Genomic DNA, 23,549 nt, shown 5'->3' on the forward strand with positions numbered 1-23,549 from the left:
AATTAGCACAGCACACAGACAACATCACACTCAGGAAGGGATGCAGTACCTCAGCAAACACACATACAGATAACCTAACACCCACAGATGCACAAGTCTAGGACACCCAGGTGAAAACAACTTGACCAGAGGACTGTGCAGCACAAAGAGTTGAACTGCATATGAGCAACCATGACTGCAAAACAGTACAAGAAAATCATGTATAACCAATTGGGAAACTGTCCTGAGTGGCACATTGGTCCTGTGCACAGATCAGCACCACAAAGCATAGTGTAACAAAGAAAGTGGTGGGGAGCCACACGCACTGGCAACCCAAGGGGACAGCTGACATGAGAGTGAAGTGGTGTGTACGTCAGTAGTGTACAGGTGAGGAGTGCCCCATACAAAAATAGATGGAGTGCAGACTCACAATGGGTAGGCATCAAAAGCACAGATAGGGGATGTTATGACTACACACCCCACATGCCATACTGGAGCCAAAAATGCCTCAAGTGACATCAATGCATGAGAAAACACACCCACAATGTCAGTGTGGCTGAGCAGGACTGCACAGTGAGTACAAACAGTTACAAGACACATGGCTGATCAACAAAACACAACACTGACTTGCCAGTCACACACTCTGCATACTCACAATTGGCACCAACAAGTAGGTATCACCCAGACATGTAAGGACACACCAACACACTGCACAGTGCACAACCTACAACTTCCACATGTGCACACAATCACAAGCACAGGGCTGACTAATCATAAGAACAGGCACTCAACTCCTGGGTGACACATGTGTGCAGTTCACATTGCAGGGGCACACACACATCAACACTACTGACAAAGTCACCCCTTCACACTGCACACTTCTTGACCACCCAAGTGCACACATTGACATTTACCCATGTGACTAGGATGACAGGCCATCACAAGATGAGCATACACCAACACTGCTGGTCACACATCAAGAAAGATCATACAGACATGATGACCCTGGACAGCCTGCCTGCAATCCTGTGGATAGAATCCCACTTTGTGCTGGCAGTACATACAAACATGACATGCACTATATAGCTAACCTGACCAAAAAACGATTATGATAACAGTAGTTCATCACAAACCACCATCATTGCACCCCCAAGCCTCAGAGTCAAGAAAAACTCAAGTGCCTGTCACGTCAAAAAAAACCAGATAAAGTTAAACAAGCCATTGGCAATGTTGAAGTGGCATACAGAGCATGTGTCACAATATAACGTAACCACACAGAACACCCTTTATTTAGCAAGGACACAGACAAAGCAGACAACAGGAGTAACTGTCTTTATTCACATATTACACAGATAGGTACCAAAAGTAGACAAGAGCAAGGCCAGTGGCCAGTACAAAGTGCAGAGTAGGTACATGAGATCCTGCACAGGGAATGGGCAAACAGCAGTGAACATCAAGGCCAATGTCCAGTCCAAGGTGCAGAGTAGGTACATGAGAAGCTGCACAGGGAATGGGCAAACAGCAGTGAACATCAAGGTCAGTGGCCAGTACAAAGTGCAGAGTAGGTACATGAGATCCTGCACAGGGAATGGGCAAACAGCAGTGAACATCAAGACCAGTGGCTAGTCCAAGGTGCAGAGTAGGTACATGAGAAGCTGCACAGGGCATGGGCAAACAGCAGTGAACATCAAGCCCAGTGGCCAGTCCAAGTTGCAGATTAGGTACATGAGAAGCTACACAGGGAATGGGCGAACAGCAGTAAACATGAAGGCCAGTGTCCAGTCCAAGGTGCAGAGTAGGTACATGAGAAGCTGCACAGGGAATGAGCAAACAGCATTGAGCATCAAGGCCAGTGGCCAGTCCAAGGTGCAGATGAGGTACATGAGAAGCTGCACAGGGAATGGGCAATTAGCAGTGAACATCAATGCCAGTGGGCAGTACAAAGTGCAGAGTAGGTACATGAGATCCTGCACAGGGAATTGGTAAACAGCAGTGAACATCAAGGCCAGTGGCCAGTCCAAGGTGCAGAGTAGGTGCATAAGAAGCTGCACATCGAATGGGCAAACAGCAGTGAACATCAAGGCCCGTGTCCAGTCCAAGGTGCAGAGTAGGTACATGAGATCCTGCACAGGGAATGGACAAACAGCAGTGAACATCAAGGCCAGGGGCCAGTCCAAGGTGCAGAGTAGGTACATGAGATCCTGCACAGGGAATGGGTGAGACTGTACCCTTCCATGGTCAGCAACACAGTTAGGGGGATAACAATGGGTAGTCCAGGCACCGCTGTGGGAGAGACAGGTGTGTGAGGGGGACTTTCACTCAGACTTGGCTGTCAGTCGGACTAGGAGGTGGCTGAGTGTCGGGGACAGTTGGAGGACTGAACCGGGGTGAGGGAGGCCCAGCTGAGGTAGAGGCATCAGTGGCTTTGGAAGCCAGAGGGCTGCTTGGTCCGGGTGGTGTGGTGGCATGTGGAGGTGGAGTCATGCTGCTGTGAGATACAGTGTGGGTGGGAGAATGTGGAGGGGTTCTTTCCACTTCTTGAGGACTCAATAACCAAGAACTGTCTTGGGAGGAGTGGTAAGTGGGGTGGGCACAACAGGCACACTCTCCACCAAAGCTGCATCAGGTGCAGCTGGTGGCAATCCCTCTGGGGACATGCTGGATCCAGCGGTACACTTGGCCTGGCCTTGCCTTTGCCCTCCATCCCCTGTTTACCAGGTGTACCCTCTACAGTGCCCTCCTTTCCCTGCTTCGCAGGGCTCTGGATGGGAGTTGAGGTTGTGGGTGAATCTGCCTTGGTGCTCCTTTTAAGTGGACTCTTAGCAGGCAGCAGCTTCTCAGTGGGTACAGCAACTGTCTGCTTGTCTTTGCGATAAGCTTTTGGGACAGGAGAGTCCTTGGCTGGGGATGCATCTGAGGCATGTATGCCTGAGGCCTGCTTCCTGGCTTTATGCCCCTGGGTGTCGCCTGAAGGGCTTTTGCCTATGCGCTCTGGGGTGGCTTTAGTTTTTTAGGGGGATGATGTCTGCACCCTGGACTGCTTGGGCGGCTGCTGTTGTGTGCTGTGTGTGCTGTATCTTGACCTTGAGGTCTGTGGTGTGTGGTCACTATCGTCAGATGTAACAAATGGCAGGGAGGTGGCCAAAGGGACTGGAGCTAGACTCTGAGATTGGGCCAGTTGAATGGCTGCCATCACTGCGGAGGACAAAGACTGGACAGTCCAGTGTAGCCCACCCATGTCTGAATGAATGCCATCCATGAAAGCAACTATCTGTGCCAACATTTGTCATGGTCTCGGAAGGCTTTGATGAGAGTTGTCTGGCCCACACACAGCTGGTACAAATGGTCCACAGACTCAACACTGATGGCAGCAGGGGAGACAGGGGCAGCGGTGCCTGGGGTGAAGGACACTCTTCTCTTCTTACTGGTGCAAACACGGGCAGCACTAGTGGAAGTAGGTGGGAGGCTGGGCACTGTACACGGTGTGGTGGAAGAGGAGGCAGAGTTCCCGTTTCCATTATCCGCCAACGTAGATGTGTCACCGCTGGCGTCAGATGAAGTTGAGGTTGGTGTCTCTGGCTGTGATTCCTCAAGCAGACTCCTGTCCCCTTCCGAGGCGCTAGTCACATCAGTGTCACCGTGCTCGTGTGTAGCCGTCATGCTTGATGCCTCACCACTGGTGTTCATACCCTGTCCTTCCGTGCCCACGGAAGACAGAGATGTAGGGTCAGTTCAGTCACATTAACACAACAATCATATTCAAGCAAAGCACAAAACAAGATGATGATATCCCCATGTTGCACACCACCCTGTGCAGTAACATTGTTCAACCTCAATTCTAAATTCGAATTCTGCGTGTTATCATGTAAACGTGGCATAAGTAAGCCATGTGATGAGCACACAGCCAAATAGCCTGCTTGTGGCTCCGTGTAACCAGACACACAGATCCCTCTGAGCACACCTAGGGCCATGAGGGGGGAAAAGATGTACCTCCCAACATATTGCCACTGTCACATTTGGAGGCAGCAGAAGTGGACAACACAGATACAGTCCACAATGACCATGAGCTCATGCCATCCACCATGTTGTACTTTAGGGCACACTGCCATTCCCTTCCATGGGATGTCCCTGACTAACCCAATGCAGACGATGCCAGAAGGCCATGACTCAGAATGCAATGTCAAGGGCCATTACTCCAGTGACATGAGAAAGTACAGGTACACCCAGCACAGAGGCCACTTACAAGCCACTGCATCACACTACCAACATCACAGAGCCAATCGCTGGCCCAGGCTGTGAACACATGCAGCCACTAACAACCAAAGTCACCCTTCCAAGAATACTCACCCCAGCTTGCTGCTGATGCTCCTTCAAATGTGTATCCAGCTCAGGCTGTGTCACAGCTAAGATGCGGGCCATTAGTGGTGTCATGCTCCTGCACACCAGCCTGCCATTCCGAGGGAGCAGCCCCAGCGTCATCGCTGCCATGTTTTTGCTCAGCCGGCAAATGTCATCCCACCTCTTGTGACAGTGTGTGCGCCGTCAGTTGGAGGCACACAGAGCCCGCACCCTGCGTGCAATGGCCCTCCACATAGCCTTATGCTGGTGGACGTTGAGCTGCAGGCATGGGAGACAAGAGGGGGGAAAATCATTGACACAGTGTTATGTACCACTATCTCTCAGTACAGGAGCATGATACTAACTCAGCACAACTTCACAGATATGTCTAGCAGAGACAATACAGCATCTCACATTGTACATTAGCATGGGAGAATCATAAGAAAATGCATGCATGTATGAGGGTGAACACAGTACCTGCCCATCTCATACACATGCAGGATGCAGCACAGAAAGGTATGTGTAGGCTGCCCGCATCCAATGACCGGTCCCGTGGTGGCGAGCACGCCTACCGCAATTTTCAAAATTGCATTAGTCTACCGCGATTGCGGTTCCCATTGGCTGTCGGGGCATGGGCCATGGCGGTGACACACCGCAGGGGCCAGGCGGTAGCTACCGCGATATGGCTGCCATACATTGCTAAGAATGACCGTGATTTATTTGGTGCAGCATGCCAACCGCCATTTGGCAATACACATATCACTATCACTACCGCGATTGTGGCTTGGGCATTGGCGGTGACACACCGCAGGGGCCAGGCGGTAGATACCACGGTAAGGCTGCCATACATTGCTATGGATGACCGTGATTTGGGTGGTGGAGCATGACAGCCGCCATTTGGCAATAAACCTATCACTACCGCAATTGTGTCTTGGGCATTGGCGCTGACACACCGCAGGGGCCAGGCAGTAGCTACCATGATATGGCTGCCATACATTGCTAAGAATGACCGTGATTTATTTGATGGAGCATGCCAACCGCCATTTGGCAATACACATATCACTATCACTACCGCAATTGTGGCTTGGGCATTGGCGGTGACACACCGCCGGGGCCAGGCGGTAGCTACTGCTATATGGCTGCCATACATTGCTAAGGGTGACCGTGATTTGGGTGGCGGAGCATGTCAAACGCCATTTGGCAATACACATATCACTATCACTAGTCCACGATTATGGCTTGGGCATTGGTGGTGACACACCGCAGGCGCCAGGCGGTAGCTACCGCGACATGGCTGCCATACATTGCTAAGGGTGACCGTGATTTGGGTGGCGGAGCATGTCAACCGTCATTTGACCATGGGTATATGCCTGTCACTACCATGATTGTGGCTGCCATACATTGCGAAGAATGACAGTGATTTGGGTGGCGGAGCACTTTGACAGCACCTGTGGAAAAAACATGCTGTGTCAATGGCCAATGGGCAGTTCTCAACAGTTCACAGTGGCCACATGATTAATGAAACCTGATTATGCGCACAATGCCAATGTAACTGATGACTACACATGCCATGTTTGTGTATATGACTTTAAACATTGGCATGAACTCCCTCACATGTCACTTGTGATATTACTGGGCATGTACATAGAACAGTGTTGTGATGGACTCTACAATGGGTACACATGTTAATGTGTTAAAGGGCAGAGCAACTCACAGTGATGAATGTCTGACTACCCATTGTGCAATATTTGACTGTCTACTTGTCGTGGCTCATGCACAGACTTGTTGTTTACACACAGACTGGGCTCATTGTGTCATTGATGTGTGCCTGGTTCAACTTACGCAAGAAGGTGTGGCAGGTACAGCAGCTAGGTAGGAGACAGTAGTGTTGTTGTTACACGTATATGGTGTTGGAACTACTCCCAGGGCTGATCATGCAAGATATGGCCATATGGTGGGTGACCTTTTCTACGCAGCCACTACTTCGGATTGCCTTTACTTTGGATCGTTAGTGCGCAAAAACCATTACTTCGCATGGTTTTACTGCGCATGACCGTTACTTCGCAGGATATCCACATCATTGTGTTTATTTAGGCGCTTCCGTTTCTAAAAACGTAGTACAGCTCTGAGGACGCAGGAAGCTGGAGCAGTGGAAGGTGATCCACGAGGAGAGAGAGGTAAGTGAAGCTGTGTGTACGGTTGTGTAGGTGTAGTGTAAAGTAGTGTATTTGGGTGTTGTGTATTGTATGGGGTCGGAAATGGTAGTGTTTGGGAGTAGGGAACGGACTGGGGGTAGGGGCAGGGTGAGGAACTTCGATTTTCGATCACGATCGAATCGACCCGCCATTTTGTGACCCGCTGCCATTTTGTGTTGCCATCACTCAGGCAGCACGGCAAACGAAGTCTATTCTGCTTTTCCCGTAGCTTGGTGTCAAAATACGTCCTCGGCCTTGTTTGCGAGGCTGGTGTTTGGACTAGCTGAGTACCCTAATCCTTGTCTGGCTTTTCTAATCCCTGTTTCAACTATCTGTAGGCTCACACTATTCTTTCCCGATCATATCTTATCGACTGGCCTTCACTGTCTCCTGCTAGCATTCTCTTGTGTCATGACTGTCCTCCAATACACACAAACGTCTCACCACCTGCAAGTCAGTTATAATCTGTTAATAAATTAGTTCGGGTGTGGGATGACAAACATAGTTGGAGGAGAGGACTCTTCGAGTCATCTGATATTTCTATTTTCGAACCTTTCTTACTGGTTCTGCTTTGTTTTCCACTTACCCTATTGGCTCTTTTCTTCTTTGCTTGGGGCGTGTGTTTTGTTAATAATTATGTATTGTATAGTATTTAATCTGATGCCCCACAGAGTGAAGTGGCAGTCTCCTGAGAACCTACTTTGTGTACTTCTAGGATAACTGTACTAGCTGCAGCTAAATAAATCCAATCTTCTAACGCCGACAGAGTGTCCCGTGTCTCTGTGTGACGAAGCAGGTGAACCCAGAAGACGGAGGGCGTACCCTGCGCCGCCAGGTCCAAAAGGTTCTGGTTCTTCAAGGGTCGTGCTGGGGTTAGTGTTTTAGGGTTTAGGGTAGTGTTGTGGGGTTAGTGAAGAGTAGGGTAGTGTTTTAGGGTTTAGTGTAGTGTCGGGGGGATGTGATGGGTAGTGAATGAGTGTAGGGTCAAGAGTAGAGGAATATGTATGTTCGTGCAGGGGGTAGTGCTTTAGTGTTTAGGGTAGTGTAGTGGTGTTTCAGTAGTATAGGGTAGTGCATGCGAAATAACGTCTCATATTCGGCCATATCCCTTTGGGCATTCACATAGTCTGATATTGTTTGGGAGGTGCTAGCTGTGTGAAAATTGGACATGTGCACAGATGTTGTAGCTGAAGGTGTCCCTACATGTGTGTTGTGCTGTAAGCTGCACTGTGATGCTAGCTAGCATTGGCGTTGTGGCAGTCAAAATGTAAGATGTCGGACACATCTCCTGGTGGATTGCATTGACATGTGTCCGCTCTCATCTCACCTAGGAGGAGACCAAATGTGCATCGTCCCTTCACAGTGCTGGCAGACATGGAGGATGAGGAGGTCATACGGAAATTCCATCTGGATCAAGCCACTGTCCAAGACCTATGTTCTATGTTGTAGCCCCACCTGCAGCCTCACAGGACATATCCGAGTGGTTTCACACCAACATCTAAGGTGATGGCGGCCCTACATTTTTTTGCTTCTGAATCATTCCAGTACACGGTGTCCAGCGCAGGTGGGATGTCGCAACCTATGTTCAGCATGGTGCTACTTGAGGTCCTGTCTGCTATGATGATCAAAAAGGACAGATATATCAATTTCCCCAGGAGGCATGAATTGGCGGCTGTGAAGGGAGATTTTTATGCACTTGGGAACATCTCCAATGTTTTTGGTGCCATTGACTGCACATGTTGGCCTGGTTCCACCACAGGCACGTGAGCACATCTACAGGTCCAGTGATGAGGATAGTGGAGAGGAGCAAGGTGTCGACCTGCGTCAACAGCTCATCAACCGCTACTTCACTTGAAGGTGAGTGACAATGTACAACTGAGCCATTGTCTGCTTATGTCGTTGTTGTTGGAAAGGTGTATGTGAGCTTTGTGACTGCAGCCTGTTGTTGACTCAGTGCTGGCTGCCAATGTTTCAGGGACAGGGTAGTTTGGCACTGATACAGGATGTTTATGTCGGTACTGTTGCTCATTGTAATGTGTGCAGATTGGAGTACCCTGATGACAAGTGTTGTGTGATGGTGTCACGATCTGCAGAACTCCTCAGGATCCGAGTGATGGTAAAGAGGTCCACCTCCCGATCTCCCCGGACTCCAACCAAAAGGTCACAGAGCCCAGGAGTGATCAGGCGAGGGAAAGGAACGGGGTAGGGGTCAGCAGGGATTGGGTTCTGTAACGAAAAAACAAGTACAAGAAAACGATAATAACAGTCTACTCTCTGTTGGTCTCGCTACGCGAAAACTGAAGCTATTCAGATACAAACACATTAACTACTAACAACAGTCTACTCTCTGTCGGTCTCGCTATGCGGAAAACGGGAGCTTCCCCAAACATACACATCAGTAAATAACCACAGTCTACTCTATGTTGGTCTCGCTAATTGCCCTCGGGATACTCCGGTAACCAAGTAGGCTTTATACTCTTTAGCGAGCAACCCAGAACCCCTTCAGTCTTTTTCCCTGTTACAAGAGTCACGGATTCGGTCAATGTCTGAGGCTCGGCTTCCACGGTGGATACACCGCCGCCGCAATGTCATAGGTTGAAGCGCTCCTTCCCACCCGGGAGATCAACACACTTGGGCCTCTTGCCGGCGTTACTCGTTAGTGGGAACTCCCCACTCTACTCTATCTCATAGCCTGTTGAATGGCACATTCCTTGCGCCGCAAAGTACAAACGGTCGGATAATCGTTCATCCACGTATTATCCACCTCCCAACTGGGTATGTTCAAGATCGATTACCGCTCCAAAATGAGCGGGAGGTCAAAGCTCCCTCCGGAACTTTTCGGAATCAGGGAAGGAGGGTCTTGAGGTTCGCCAGGGCCGAAACTTCCCCTGGTAGCTCCGCCGAGCTATGATACTCTCACCTGCTTCCTTCTGTGGGAAAACTTCCGAAGCCTGCAATGCCTCTCCCCGCCTGGTCGCCTAGCTCCGAGGGACGGGGAAGAGTAAGTCTTCTTCGATGCGCCTTTTCTATCCTGCTTCGCCGGGACGCCAAGCTCCGAGCGGCGAACAGGGCGTTCTCCTTGGATTCAAAATAAAGCACGTCGGGAGACGTGCGTGACGGACTTAAGTAGCCGCCCTACTTCCGGTGTCTGGGTTTGCTGGGACACGTAGTCCGGAGACGCTCGGTAGGCGCCTAGGATCACGAACCCTCACAGATGGCTGTGATGCCACCACCTGACTAGGGAATTTTGTTCTGTTGTGTTTTCCTAGGTCGCTTCTGCCTCTCCTTGCCTACAAACAATCCATACTCCAGGCACATTGTAATCATGGTGAAGACTGCACATTCTGGAATAAACACGGAGAAGACACAACAACATCTGTGTTAGGAGTGTTTATTTACAATGGGTACATTTGACAGGGGAGTGAACATCTAAAACAGAGATGAATAGTGAAGCTGTGAGTTGTCAGTGATGGTAGATGAGACAATCAAGTAGTCACCACATTGATGTGGTGACCCAGTGCAACATACGGATGCCATTAACAAGGCAGTGTGGGGAAGGACAGTCAACAAAGTCAATGCAATAGTGAAGAGGGTTGCCATCATGGCTGGCTCCTTGACTGCCGTTTGGCAGGTGCTTTGCCATGGGTTCCTCCCTCGGATTTCTTCGGACGGCCCCTTGGTCGTTTGGTAGGGGGGCCTCTGCTGCAAGGCCAGTGGGGTCTGAGGAGTCCCCCCTCTCTGTGCCCGTGGGGGAGGATGTGGAACTGTCACCCTGCGGGTGACTGGAGGGAGGTCTTGGTTGTGTGGCAGGCCTGTCCCTCAGAACCACCACTAGCTTGGCCAAGAGGTCCACAATTTGGCCCATGCGGGTGTCGATGGACCTCAGCAGCAGGCGGAGCTCATCTGAAACTTCCACAGACCGGCCCGTTCGTCCCTGGGCCCGTTCATAGGACTCTGGTGATGTTGTCCAGTGCTTCGGTCAGAGTGTTCTGTTGGCTTCCACGGACACTTGCCCTCCCACTTGCCCTGCTGCCACGGACCTGTTGCCACACCACTGTAGGCAGCTGCCTACTCTCCCTGCCCTCCTCAGTTGGCGGGGTGGTAATACTCTGGGTCAGGGAGCGTGTTGCAGGCAGCACTGGTGGTGGTGGTGGTGTAGGCTGCACAGGTCGTTACAGCAGGGTTCATCATAGATGTTGTTGCTGCTGCAGAGGTGGTAGGGGGGACAGTGGGGTCCTGGGACCTGTTGAGCCCTGGCTCACCAGATGGGCCGGCTTTGAGCTCAGCGTCCTCCAAATCCAGGGAGTCCTCATTCGAGAGTCCATGTTCCAGGGGTGTAGACTGGTTCTGCAGGTTGATGTTGTCGTCCTCTGCAGTCAGTTCTTGGTCACCTGTGGGACAGAGGGGAAATGGTGATTGATGTACACACCTCAAGCTTTGTGTTCGATGTATCTTATATTACTGGTTAGGCAACACACAGTTGACTATTTCACAAATTATATGTCTCCACTGTAATGTTCCTCATTGCATGATTTGAAGGTACATACATTACATTTCCATGGTGTGACATGTCGAAGGATACCATGCCCCACATGTCGATTCTGTGATTACGAGGACATGTTGTCATCTGACAACTTGGGGCAATATGACTTGATGTGACGCATCTTTGCTGATTACTCTGCCTGTCAGGCGTTACAACTGTGCATGTACTAGGCATTGTCATCTCATGCATACCTTTGTCATGTCCTGGGTTTAGATTTCTATGTTTGACAGACCATGCTTTGTTTTTTTTTCATATGGTCCTTCATGCTCTGCCCCCCATGTAACTTACAGATAGCATTCAGTGCTGTGCATGTTTGTGCCCTCATTTGCTTTAAGATGGGATTTGGTGAGTCACACTTCTGTTTCTGTGACAGTTACATACGCTTAACTGACTGCACACTGTAATTGGCAATTGTATCTGTGTCATTTTTGTTGGGATGTGAGGGCTGGTGATGTGATGTGGCTCCATGCTTTTTGAGAGGAATGTTGGGGTGCATACACTGTCTACTTACCAGGTCTGTTGTCACATTTGGGTGGAATTTGTGACACATCTCTCTGGGTGTGTGGTAGAGTGCTCCATCCTGCTCAGGGGTGGGACAAGAGAGCATAAGATGGCTACCTACCGGTTAGGTGAAGGTGAACAATACAATGGCTGACACATGCTTCTGGGTGGGAGGGAGTGCCACATCCTACTTAGGGGTGGGACAGGGGTGCCTGGTGGGAGTAGTAGTGCAGGCCTCCCCGCCCCAAACAGCCCTCCCTGTGAAGGTGGCTACCTGCCTATAAGTTTGGTTGTTGTACTACAATGGCTGCCACAAGCTTCTGGATGGGAGGAAGTGCCACATCCTGCTCAGGGGTGGGACAGGGATGCCTGGTGGGAGTAGTAGTGCAGGCCTCCCAACCCCAAACAGCCCTCCCTGTGAAGATGGCTACCTACCTGTGAGTTTAGTTGTTGCACTACAATGGCTAATGCAAAGACTCATGTCTGAGCATACCCGTCCCACTCGGGGTGACAAATGCAAAAAGAGCTATTGATGGACAGAATGCAGAACAATGTCATACATTCACACCAGTACAGAGATCTGAGGCTAAATCCATCGTTTTTTACTCACCATGCCATTCCAGTTTGAACCCAGCCATATGCAAATCAGTCTTGACCCTGTGCCCAATGGGAACAGTCCAGCGCGAACTGCCAGGCCAGGTCCTCCCTGGACTGGAAACAAGCATCCTAGGTTCAGTTTCGGGGTTTCACACCTCTTCAGCCAGTATAGCTTGATTCCAGTGGCATGGAGAGCACGGGACTCACGTCTGAGCATACCCGTTTCACTCGGGGTGAGAAATGCAAAAAGAACTATTGATGGACAGAATGCAGAACAATGTCATACATTCACCCCAGTACAGAGATCTGGGCCTAAATCCATCTTTTTTTTGCACACCTTGCCATTCCAGTTTGGACCCAGCCATATGCAAATCAATCTTGACCCTGTGCCCAATGAGAACAGTCCAGCCCGAACTCCCAGGCCAGGTCCTCCCTGGACTGGAAACAAGCATCCTAGGACCGGTTTCAGCGTTTCACCCCTCTTCAGCCTACTACACTGGCTGCCACATTCTTCTGGGTGGGAGGGAGTGCCACATCCTGCTCAGGGGTGGGACAGGGGTGCCTGGTGGGAGTAGTAGTGCAGGCCCCCCCAGCCCCAAATAGCCCTCCCTGTGAAGATGGCTACCTACCTGTAAGTTTGGTTGTTGTACTACAATGGCTGCCACATGCTTCTGGGTGGGAGGGAGTGCCACATCCTGCTCAGGGGTGGGACAGGGGTACCTGGGGGGAGTAGTAGCGCAGGCCTCCCAGCACCAAACAGCCCTCCCTGTGAAGATGGCTGCCTACCTCTAAGTTTGGTTGTTGTACTACAATGGCTGACACATGCTTCTGGGTGGGAGGGAGTGCTCCATCTTGATTAGCTAGGGAACAAGGGGGCATGGTTGGAGTAGTAGTGCAGGCCTCCCAGACCCAAACAGCCCTCCCTGTGAAGATGGCTACCTACCTGTAAGTTTGGTTGTTGCACTACAATGGCTGACACATGCTTGTGGGTGGGAGGGAGTGCTCCATCTTGATAAGCTGGGCAACAAGGGGGCATGGTGGGAGTAGTAGTGCAGGCCTCCCAACCCCAAACAGCACAACCTGGGAAGATGGTTACCTACCTGTTAGGTGGACGTGACCTCTACAATGGCTCACACATGCTTCTGGGTCGGAGGGAATGCTCCATTTTGATTAGCTGGGGAACAAGGGGGCATGGTGGGAGTAGTATTGCAGGCCTCCCACCCCAAAGAGCACAACCTGGGAAGATGGCTACCTACCTGTTAGGTGGAGGTGAACTCTACAATGGCTGACACATGCTTCTGGGTGGGAGGGAGTGCTCCATCTTGATTAACTGGGGAACAAGGGGGCATGGTGGGAGTAGTGGTGCAGGCCTCCCACCCCAAACAGCACAACCTGGGAAGAAGGCTACCTACCTGTTAGGTGGAGGTGAACTCTACAATGGCTGACACATGCATCTGGGTGAGAGGGAGTGCTCCATCTTGATTAGCTGGGGAACAAGGGGGCATGGTGGAAGTAGTAGCGCAGGCCTCCCACCCCCAGACAGCCCTCCCTGTGAAGATGGCTACCAACCTGTAAGTTTGGTTGTTGTACTACAATGGCTGCCACATGCTTCTGGGTGGGGGAGGGCCACATCCTGCTCAGGAGTGGGACAGGGGTGCCTGGTGGGAGTGGTAGTGCAGGCCACCCAGCCCCAAACAGGCCTCGCTTGTGAAGATGGCTACCTACCTGTAAGTTTGGCTGTTGTACTACTATGGCTGGCACATGCTTTTGGGTGGGAGGGAGTGCTCCATTTTAATTAGCTGGGGAACAAGGGGGCATGGTGGGAGTACTGGTACAGGCCTCCCACCCCAAAGAGCACAACCTGGGAAGATGGCTACCTATCTGTTAGGTGGAGGTGAACTCTACAATGGCTGACACATGCATCGCAGTGGGAGGGAGTGCTCCATCTTGATTAACTGGGGAACAAGTGGGCATGGTGGAAGTAGTAGCGCAGGCCTCTCACCCCCAGACAGCCCTCCCTGTGAAGATGGCTACCAACCTGTAAGTTTGGTTGTTGTACTACAATGGCTGCCACATGCTTCTGGGTGGGGGAGTGCCACATCCTACTCAGGAGTGGGACAGGGGTGCCTGGTGGGAGTGGTAGTGCAGGCCACCCAGCCCCAAACAGGCCTCGCTTGTGAAGATGGCTACCTACCTGTAAGTTTGGCTGTTGTACTACTATGGCTGACACATGCGTCTGGGTAGGAAGGAGTGCTCCATCTTGAAAAGCTAGGGACCAAGGGGCATGGTGGGAGTAGTAGTGCAGGCCTCCCAACCCCAAACAGCACAACCTGGGAAGATGGTTACCTACCTGTTAGGTGGACGTGACCTCTACAATGGCTCACACATGCTTCTGGGTGGGAGGGAGTGCTCCATTTTGATTAGCTGGGGAACAAGGGGGCATGGTGGGAGTAGTATTGCAGGCCTCCAACCCCAAAGAGCGCAACCTGGGAAGATGGCTACCTACCTGTTAGGTGGAGGTGAACTCTACAATGGCTGACACATGCTTCTGGGTGGGAGGGAGTGCTCCATCTTGATTAACTGGGGAACAAGGGGGCATGGTGGGAGTAGTGGTGCAGGCCTCCCACCCCAAACAGCACAACCTGGGAAGATGGCTACCTACCTGTTAGGTGGAGGTGAACTCTACAATGGCTGACACATGCATCTGGGTGAGAGGGAGTGCTCCATCTTGATTAGCTGGCGAACAAGGGGGCATGGTGGAAGAAGTAGCGCAGGCCTCCCACCCCCAGACAGCCCTCCCTGTGAAGATGGCTACCAACCTGTAAGTTTGGTTGTTGTACTACAATGGCTGCCACATGCTTCTGGGTGGGGGAGTGCCACATCCTGCTCAGGAGTGGGACAGGGGTGCCTGGTGGGAGTGGTAGTGCAGGCCACCCAGCCCCAAACAGGCCTCGCTTGTGAAGATGGCTACCTACCTGTAAGTTTGGCTGTTGTACTACTATGGCTGGCACATGCTTTTGGGTGGGAGGGAGTGCTCCATTTTAATTAGCTGGGGAACAAGGGGGCATGGTGGGAGTAGTGGTACAGGCCTCCCACCCCAAAGAGCACAACCTGGGAAGATGGCTACCTATCTGTTAGGTGGAGGTGAACTCTACAATGGCTGACACATGCATCGCAGTGGGAGTGAGTGCTCCATCTTGATTAGCTGGGGAACAAGGGGTCATGGTGGGAGTAGTAGTGCTGGCTGCCTGTACACATGCAACCCTCGGAATGTTGCAGGCTACCTTTGGGGTGATTCAGATGGAGTAGATGTTACATGTGTGGTACCTTTGTTGAGTATTGTGGTGCATATGAATGTACTTGGGCCTACTTTGTAGTTGTGCAAGGCAGCACATGGCAGTGTAATGGTTTACATTTGTTTGTCCTTACCAGCCTGCACTCCCCCGGCTATTCCTGTGAGACTCTCTGGATGCAGTATGGCAATCACCTTCTCCTCCCATGCAGTGAATGTTTTGGGTGCAATGGGAGGGCCATCACCAGTCCTCTGAGCCAGCTCACGGTTCTTGCTCCTTTTTTCTTTCACTACCCTCTACAGGTCATGCCACCGCTTCATGATTTACTTTTAGGAGCGCTGTGTGGTCCCTACTGCATTGACCTTGTCGACTATCCTTGCCCACATTTGTGCTCTTGTGGCTAATGGTGTCTGTTGGACCAGGATACCAAACACTTGTGGTTCTACTCTGATTATCTCGTCTACCATGACTGACAACTCACTCTCTGTGAATTTGGGCATTTTCTGTGTTGCCATGGTGTGTGATGTGCTAATGTTTTGAGGTTCAGTTGTGGGGGTTGTGTGTGTGTGTGTGTTGTTGTACTGGAATGATGTGTGCAGATTTGCCTCTCCTTTGTGCTCTGGTGTTGGGCCCTTCAGTTGTAGAGTATTGCAAAGGATTCTGGTCAGGGAAGAGGCTGGTTTTATGCTCAGCTATGTGGGTGTGTCAAAATGGAGTTTTGCTGTCAGGTGTGTTGTGTGGGTTGCGCTGGGACTTGTATTTTTGATTTTGCAATGGGGGTGTGTCATTGGGATGTGTTAGGTGTTTTTGAGGGCAGGGCTAGTTTGCTGTGTGCACTTGGTGGCCTTGCTGTGATTTTTTTTTGTCGTCCACCATTTTTTTCATGTCCGCAGCAATGGCTATGCTACACCCCTTCCACCGGCTCTCCCATTCATCACTGTTTGCGACCGCGGCGGTCGAAAACAGCGTAACGTACTGTGGTCAATCAGGGATATCCTAATTTTCCGTGCAGTTTCTCCGCTGTCATGGCGGCGGTTTTGTGTGTTTCCGCCACAAATCTGACCGCTGCGAATGGATTTTCGCCTGCTCTGCCTGCTACGGGCGGTCTTTGGTGGCCTTGTTCCGCCACGGTCGGATATTTTTGGCAGTTGAACTTAATCGGACAGCCGGTTTTGCCGCGGTACCGGCAGATGGTTGATTTCCGCTACCAAGGCGGTCGGGATGGTTTTCTGACCTCCAACCTAATATACCCCATAGTATTGTTCATCATAACCAGTGCTCCCACGTAGTCGTAGGCCACAGCACGCCCCGTCCCGCAGCGGGGCGGGAAAACCCTGATGATGAAGCATGCCACCAAGGGTCCTTTTGGTGGGTGAGGGGTATTTAAACAAAGCTGTGTGCTTTCTACCATTGTAGGAGACACATGTAGTCTGGAGGACAATTTCTATACTTTCCAATAAGGGTGGATCCCTTTGTTTTTTGACAATATAACTTGAGGAGGACATATCCACCTCTTCTAATCTTTTGAGCATTACCTCTTCACTCCCTTCTTGTGTTACTTTGTGAAACTAAGTAGGCAGTCTATGTTTGATCCTCTTTGAACGTGGCAAAAGGAGGCTAAACAGAGATGATTGAAGATGGAAAAGGAGGCACAAAAGGGGAGAATGCAAACATTGACTCAGAAAGCTGTAGTACATGCTAGAGAGAAACAGGAGATAGGGGTAGAATGTGAAGATAGGAGGTATTGTTTGAATATTGATAAATCTTACGTGGCCCAAGAAGAAAAATATACTTTTGTGGAAGAGTTATTAACTATTAGACCCCGCCCCTAAAAGCCCCACAAAGAATATATCCCTCTTGGGGTTCCTCTGATGATCATGCAGATGTTTATCGTTTTGTGGTTGATTTGCCCGAAGTTAACAAAATAGTAGTTCACCTGTTTCCCGTGGTCCCTGACATTACTGCTCTTTTGACAATGATTGCTTTTACTGCTAAATTCTTCTCTGTCATTGACTTAAAAAATGCATTCTTTAGTGTTCCTATGCATCCAGATAGCAGGTATTTGTTTGGTTTTACACTAGCTAGCAGATGTTTTAGATTCTGTCGAGCTCCTCATGGCTATACTGAGAATCCAAGTATCTATAGTCAAGCTTTAAAGAGCCAGTTTTATTCATTTTCGCTTCCTACAGGTAATGTATTGCTCCAGTATGTTGACGATCTCCTCATCGCTTCTGACACAGAACAAGGCTGCAAAGACAATACAGTTAAATTGTTGTTGCATTTGGCACATCATGGACATGAAGTGTCCCTTTTCAAATTTCAATATTGTCGACAGGAGGTCACCTATTGTCCAAGGAGGGTAGGAGGTGGACTCCTGAGCACATTAGCACCATTCTTAAATTGTCTATTCCACAAACTCAGGAAGAAGTGCGTGATTTGACAGGTATCACTTCCTATTGTCACCAGTGGATACCTAACTATTCCTTACTAACCAAGCCTCTGCTCGCACTAACCACTAAAGATGTGCACGAGCCCCTGCCTTGGACGCCTGAATGTTAGCAGTCTTTTGAGCAACTAAGAAGTGCACTTTGCTTGGCTCCAGTGCTTGGCACGCCTATCTACAACAAGCAATTTGTATTATATGTCAATGAGACGGCTGGTTGTGCGCTTTCTGTTCTAACACAAATATTTGGAGATAAGCAACGGCCGTGTGCTTATTACTCTGCTGTTCTTGACCCTGGCACAAGAGCCCTCCCGAGTTGTCTAAGAGAGGTCGCGGATGTGGTTGTCTCCATAAGACAATCAGCTGGACTTGTACTTGATACTGACCTCACAGTTATGGTACCCCATGCTGTGGATACACTTTTGAATAAGACCAAGACACAGTACCTCACCAGTGCATGTCTGACAGGTTAGAAATTAACCCTGTTTGCGAAACATATCACAATCAAAAGATGTACCACTCTGAACCCGGCCAAATTACTGCCCCTCGCTTCTGAAAATTATTGAAATGAGAAACATTCTTGTATCTTCTGGATGGTAGAAGAGACGAAAGGACGGGTAGGCTTGACTGATGTTCCCTTATCTGACCCACAAGGGGAACTATATGTTGATGGCTCTTGCTTTAAATTACCAGATGGCACTACAACTGCTGCTTATGCCAGCACCACATTGCAGAGTCGTAGAGATATCATGAGTCCCTTATCAGTCAGCCCAAGCAGCTGAGTTATTCACCCTCACTCGAGCTTGTGAATTGAGCGAGGGACTGGTTGTCAATATTTATACTGACAGCCAGTATGCCTTCAGAGTTGTACACAATTTTGGGTGACTCTGGGCTGAGAGAGGGTTCCTCACATTCCATGGAACAAAGATACAACACGGTCACCCTAAATGGAGGCTTTTGTCTGCTTTGACACTCCCTAAGAAGTTGACAGTAAGAAAGCGTATCGCCCATAGGAAAATTACTGATGAAGTAGGTAGGGGAAATGCTTTTGCTGACCAGACAGTTAAGGAAATGGCACGGACTAAAATTAAGAAAATGTTTGTAGCAGGTCCTGCTAGGTGGGTGCCTGAAGTCACTATGTTTGAGGATAAACTTGAGAACGTGAAGGAAATACAGAGTGAGGCTACAATAGAAGAATTAGCAATAGGGCAAGAAAGCACAGCGCAATTGAACGATGAGGGATGTTGGTTTGACAAGTCAGGAAAACAGGGATGGATGTTGCCAGATGCACATGTTCGCCCTGTGGACTCAATGGCCCATGGCCCAGCCCATATCAGCGCTAAAGGTATTTGCAAGTTGTTAGACCCTGTATAGCAGAATGATAACATCCAAATAACAGCTGCACATTTAGTGGAATACTGTATGGTGTGTATGATGCACAATCCTGGAAAGGGTACCCCTACACCACCCAGTAATTTTGCTCCACCTTCTTTCCCCTTGATGGTCCTTCAGATGGTCTACATAGAGCTAGACAGGTGTAATAATTTGAAGTATGTGTTGGTGGTTGTCTGTGCATTCAGTAAATAGGTTGAGGCTTACCCCACCAAAAACAATACAACTGTTACGACTGCATACGTACTCCTGAAGGAGTTCTTTCCTGCTTGCCCCGTTTGCTTTGGAGTGATAACAAAAGTCATTTCAATGCCAAGGTCATTCAGCTGATTTGCGATGGTTTGCACATAAAACAGAAGTTTCATGCTGCAAACCACCCACAGTCCGCAGGCTTAGTTGAGAAGTACAACCGTGCTCTCAAATTAAAGTTGGCAAAAATTCAAGAGACTACAGGGTTACAGTGGCTTTACCATTAGCTCTTTTGTCAATAAGAACAACTGCACATTCTAGGACAGGATTGTCACCCTACGAGGTCCTGTGTGGATGCCCGGCATATGTCTAATGGCATTTCGCACCCTGGTAGGACCAGCCATTTGCACAGCCACGTTCAATGAGGGGTTGGTTGACAAAGAGTAAAATAATTGGCATATTAATAGTTGTGATTGCACAAGTAACAATACTTGGAATATACTGGTTTTTAGAGGAGAAATTTCCTGTAAATTCCTAGGTTGGTACAACACCTGCCCCCCCGGAACACATTTTTGTTACTCCAGCCCCTCACAAAGAAGCGCATAGAAAGTCCTACACAGACAATTAATTTATACAAATGTTGCATCAGGCTCATAATGTGTCCAATACAACTTAATTGTTGGCTTTGTGGGTTACTTTCTTCGGTCACTCATAAGAGCGACAATTTGTTGTCAATGCCACTGTCGTATACTGGCAGCTGCAACGGTTGGTACGAATTGTTTCGTCTGGCATACTTCCAATTACATCTTTCTACCTTGAATATAACATCCACTGATGCTCACACTGCGAATGAGTATTTACACTTTTATCAAGGGTTCACCCCCATAGGACCAGCAGGACAAGGGACTCTAGGACACTGTCCTCAAAGTCGTGTCTGAAAACGTACCATAGCGTAAAAGATAGTGCCTGGTTTCACATGGAAATGGCTGATTTCCAATGTTTTAACACATCGGAGTATTTTCAATCCTTCCAAGGTCGCAATATTACCAAAGATAAGCCGATACCTGTGTCAGTAGTTAATACGACAGCTAGTTTTTCTGTCCAGGGGACTGGGGAGATAAAGGTGGGGGTCAGTAAATGCAATTTTACCTACAGATTGACTACAACTAATAACCCGCCTTTGATCCTACCCCATAATGTCTACTTTGTCTGTGGATCACAAGCTCACGTCTGGCTATAGAGAGGATGGTCTGGAAAATGTTATCTCTCTTTTCTTCTTAACCCTGTGTATGTTGCCCCATCTAGCTATCACAAAACTCACCGACTGCAACGTAGAAGTCCATTCCAGTCCTGAGTCAAGAGGGTTGTTGATACGAAAGATATAGATCAGACTGACACCACCGCACACCAATTTTGGGATCCTGTGAAGGGTCTACTACCTTTTTGGCACTTCATGGCTAATAGCCTTCAAATTCGTCAGATAACAAGAGTTGTTGAGGGGGTTATCAATACGACTGCTGGGATAATGACAAATATCACTGCTGAGCTCCAGGCTATGAGATTAGTCCCTTTGGATGGTGTTAGATGTTATACTTGCAGATAGGGAGAGGAGCCTGTCGCGTCATTGGCAGCAGCTGTTGTATTTACATACCTGATAATGCTCCCAATGTTTATTCCGCTCTAGAAAAATTACATAGACTATCCACTGAAATACACCAGGAAGTAGGGAATTGGACACTGTCTGGGTGGTTTTGGAACACGCTAACTTCCTGGGCTTGGAAGATCCTCATATTCTTGGTCATAGTTGCAGGTATCTACTTCACATGTTGCCTCTGTGTTGCACTTGACCCTTTTGGCAGGTTCACCCCTAAACTTTTTGCCTTTCCTGTGACCTGGTATTGGTGGTCCAGTGTAAAGTGCGTGCGCTCTGTGAGTGTGTGTGGTGAGATTGGCCTGCCCTCCCATAGGAATGCATGGGGGATATGTGTGTCCATGGTAATTCCTGGTGTGAGAGGAGTACAGGGTCGAGTTTAGTATGTGCGAACTTGTGAGAATAAATGCTGCGCAATGGTGTGTGCAGATTTATGGTGACTGGTGGAGAAGTGCCACTTCTAGAACTTGGCATTTCTGTGTGCTATATGTCTGCCTGCCTGATGTGGAGTGCATGTCTGGCTTTTTGGATGACAGGCGCTGGATGGTGTGGGGAATTCCAGGGGCCAGGGTGAGTCAGCCCAGTAGTGAATAGAGAGATCTGCATCTAGATGGGATGGAGGAGTTGCACCTGGGACCTGAATAGGGCTGTGCCTTCCCTCCACAATGCTGGCTCCACCTCCTGTGGTGCGTCTGATGTCTCTGCCCTGCATTGTGAAAGGGGAAGAGGAGCTGGGTAAACAGAGTGCTCCAAATCCCCCCTAAACCAGTTGCATCTGGTTTCCCCCAGACCTGTGCTTACAGACAAAGGAAAAGGGTGTATAAAAGAAGGGGCTGTGACCCCATGAAAGTGTGCTCTGTTGTGCTTGTCCTGATGCTGGGGGCTGCTGCTGCTGGGCTCCAGGAGGAACCGCCACAAGGGACTGCTCCCTGCTGGAGGGCCCTGTGTGCTGGCCTGCCTGAGCCCAGCCCTGTGCCCCCTGAACTTTGCCTTTCATTTGGGAGAGCACTTTGCTCTTTATTGCTGGGAAGAGTGCTCCATTTTTTACCCTGGACTTTGGACTGGACGAAGCTACGGCTGTCTGTTCCTAGGGCTCTTTACTTTCTTTTATGGGAAGCGCTGATGGTCTGCAGCGCGAAGCTGCAATGTGTGGGATTCCCCCATCACTGTCTTTTTAATTGCGGGTGCCCACCCCGCGTTTTCACCACATCTTGCATTTACGTGATAGCGGGTGCCCATCCCGTGTTTTGAGAGAGAGCGGGTACCCACCCCGCTCCCTGCATACTTGAAGAAAGTGGGTGCCCATCCCGCAGCTTTGCACCTCAGAATGGGAGCTTACCCTGTATTGCAGCCGCCAAAGTAAACACTGAGGGCTGCCGCTCTGCCCGCGGTGACCCAGAAGTGGGGGAAAGCCCGTCCGATTGCAGGTGGGGCCGGAAGAGACGCGGCCGGTGAACCCGCGGAGCTTCCCTGCGTGAGGGAGAGCTCCGCGACGTATGTGCCCAACGAAGCTCTGAGGGATCCTGGAGGCAGGACTCCTGCAGCCGCAGTGCGAGCATGCGTGTCCGGCCGGCGTGAGGAAAAGGCTGAGAGACGCCGAGAGCTCCGGTGAGTGGGGTTGGGCGGGAGCCTGCATTTTGTGACCAAGGCCCGTGGGGCCCATATGCACATGGTTGGTGCCCGCTTCAGGGCACATTGTCGGTGCTCACAGCTGCCCCGCCTGTCAGAGGGCAGCTGCAACACGTGGGCAAGGTTTGGTTTCCTTCTGAGTCCCAGAGCGGGACTCCAACTTAACTTGCACCGTTGTGCCAGCACTCTCTTGGGCCATTCCTTGTTAGAAGTCCCGGAGGGGGACTGGGGAGCCATTTCAGTTTGAGAGTCCCAGTGTGGACTCCTAAAGCCCCCGCAGTGCCAGTGCTTGTTTTGGTAGCTTTCCCAGCTGCCCTGCTAGAGCACATGCAGCTGCAACGCGGGGCCATAGTTAATTTCAGAGTCCCAGAGAGGGACTCAGAGGGCACGCTGGTGCCCATGCTCATTTTCACAGCTGCCCAGCAATTAGTGGGCAGCTGCCACGTTTAGGCTTGAGTAATTGCACCTTCTGCTTTTGCTGCATGCGCAGCCAGCCCGGACTTTCTGGACATTGGGCATTTCAGCCCCTGTGAGAAGTGCCAGTTGGCCTATGGCCAGGTTCAGTGCGTTGTGCCACCGATTGGGGCACACTGTTTTTATGCCAATTTATTTCCTAAGGTGTTTATGCTGGTGATGCCTAATGTGATGCTAGGGTGCTTATGCATAAGGTATTTATGCCCCTGAGGTTTATGCAGGATATGTTTTATACCTCATGCTAATGTGATAATGCTGAGGTCATTATTGTGCCAGTAATTACTGGTTGTGTTCTACGTCTATGATAAATCTTACTTCTACTATT

This window comes from Triturus cristatus, chromosome 5_2 (assembly GCF_964204655.1).
Source record: "Triturus cristatus chromosome 5_2, aTriCri1.1, whole genome shotgun sequence".
In the NCBI taxonomy this organism is placed as follows: domain Eukaryota; kingdom Metazoa; phylum Chordata; class Amphibia; order Caudata; family Salamandridae; genus Triturus; species Triturus cristatus.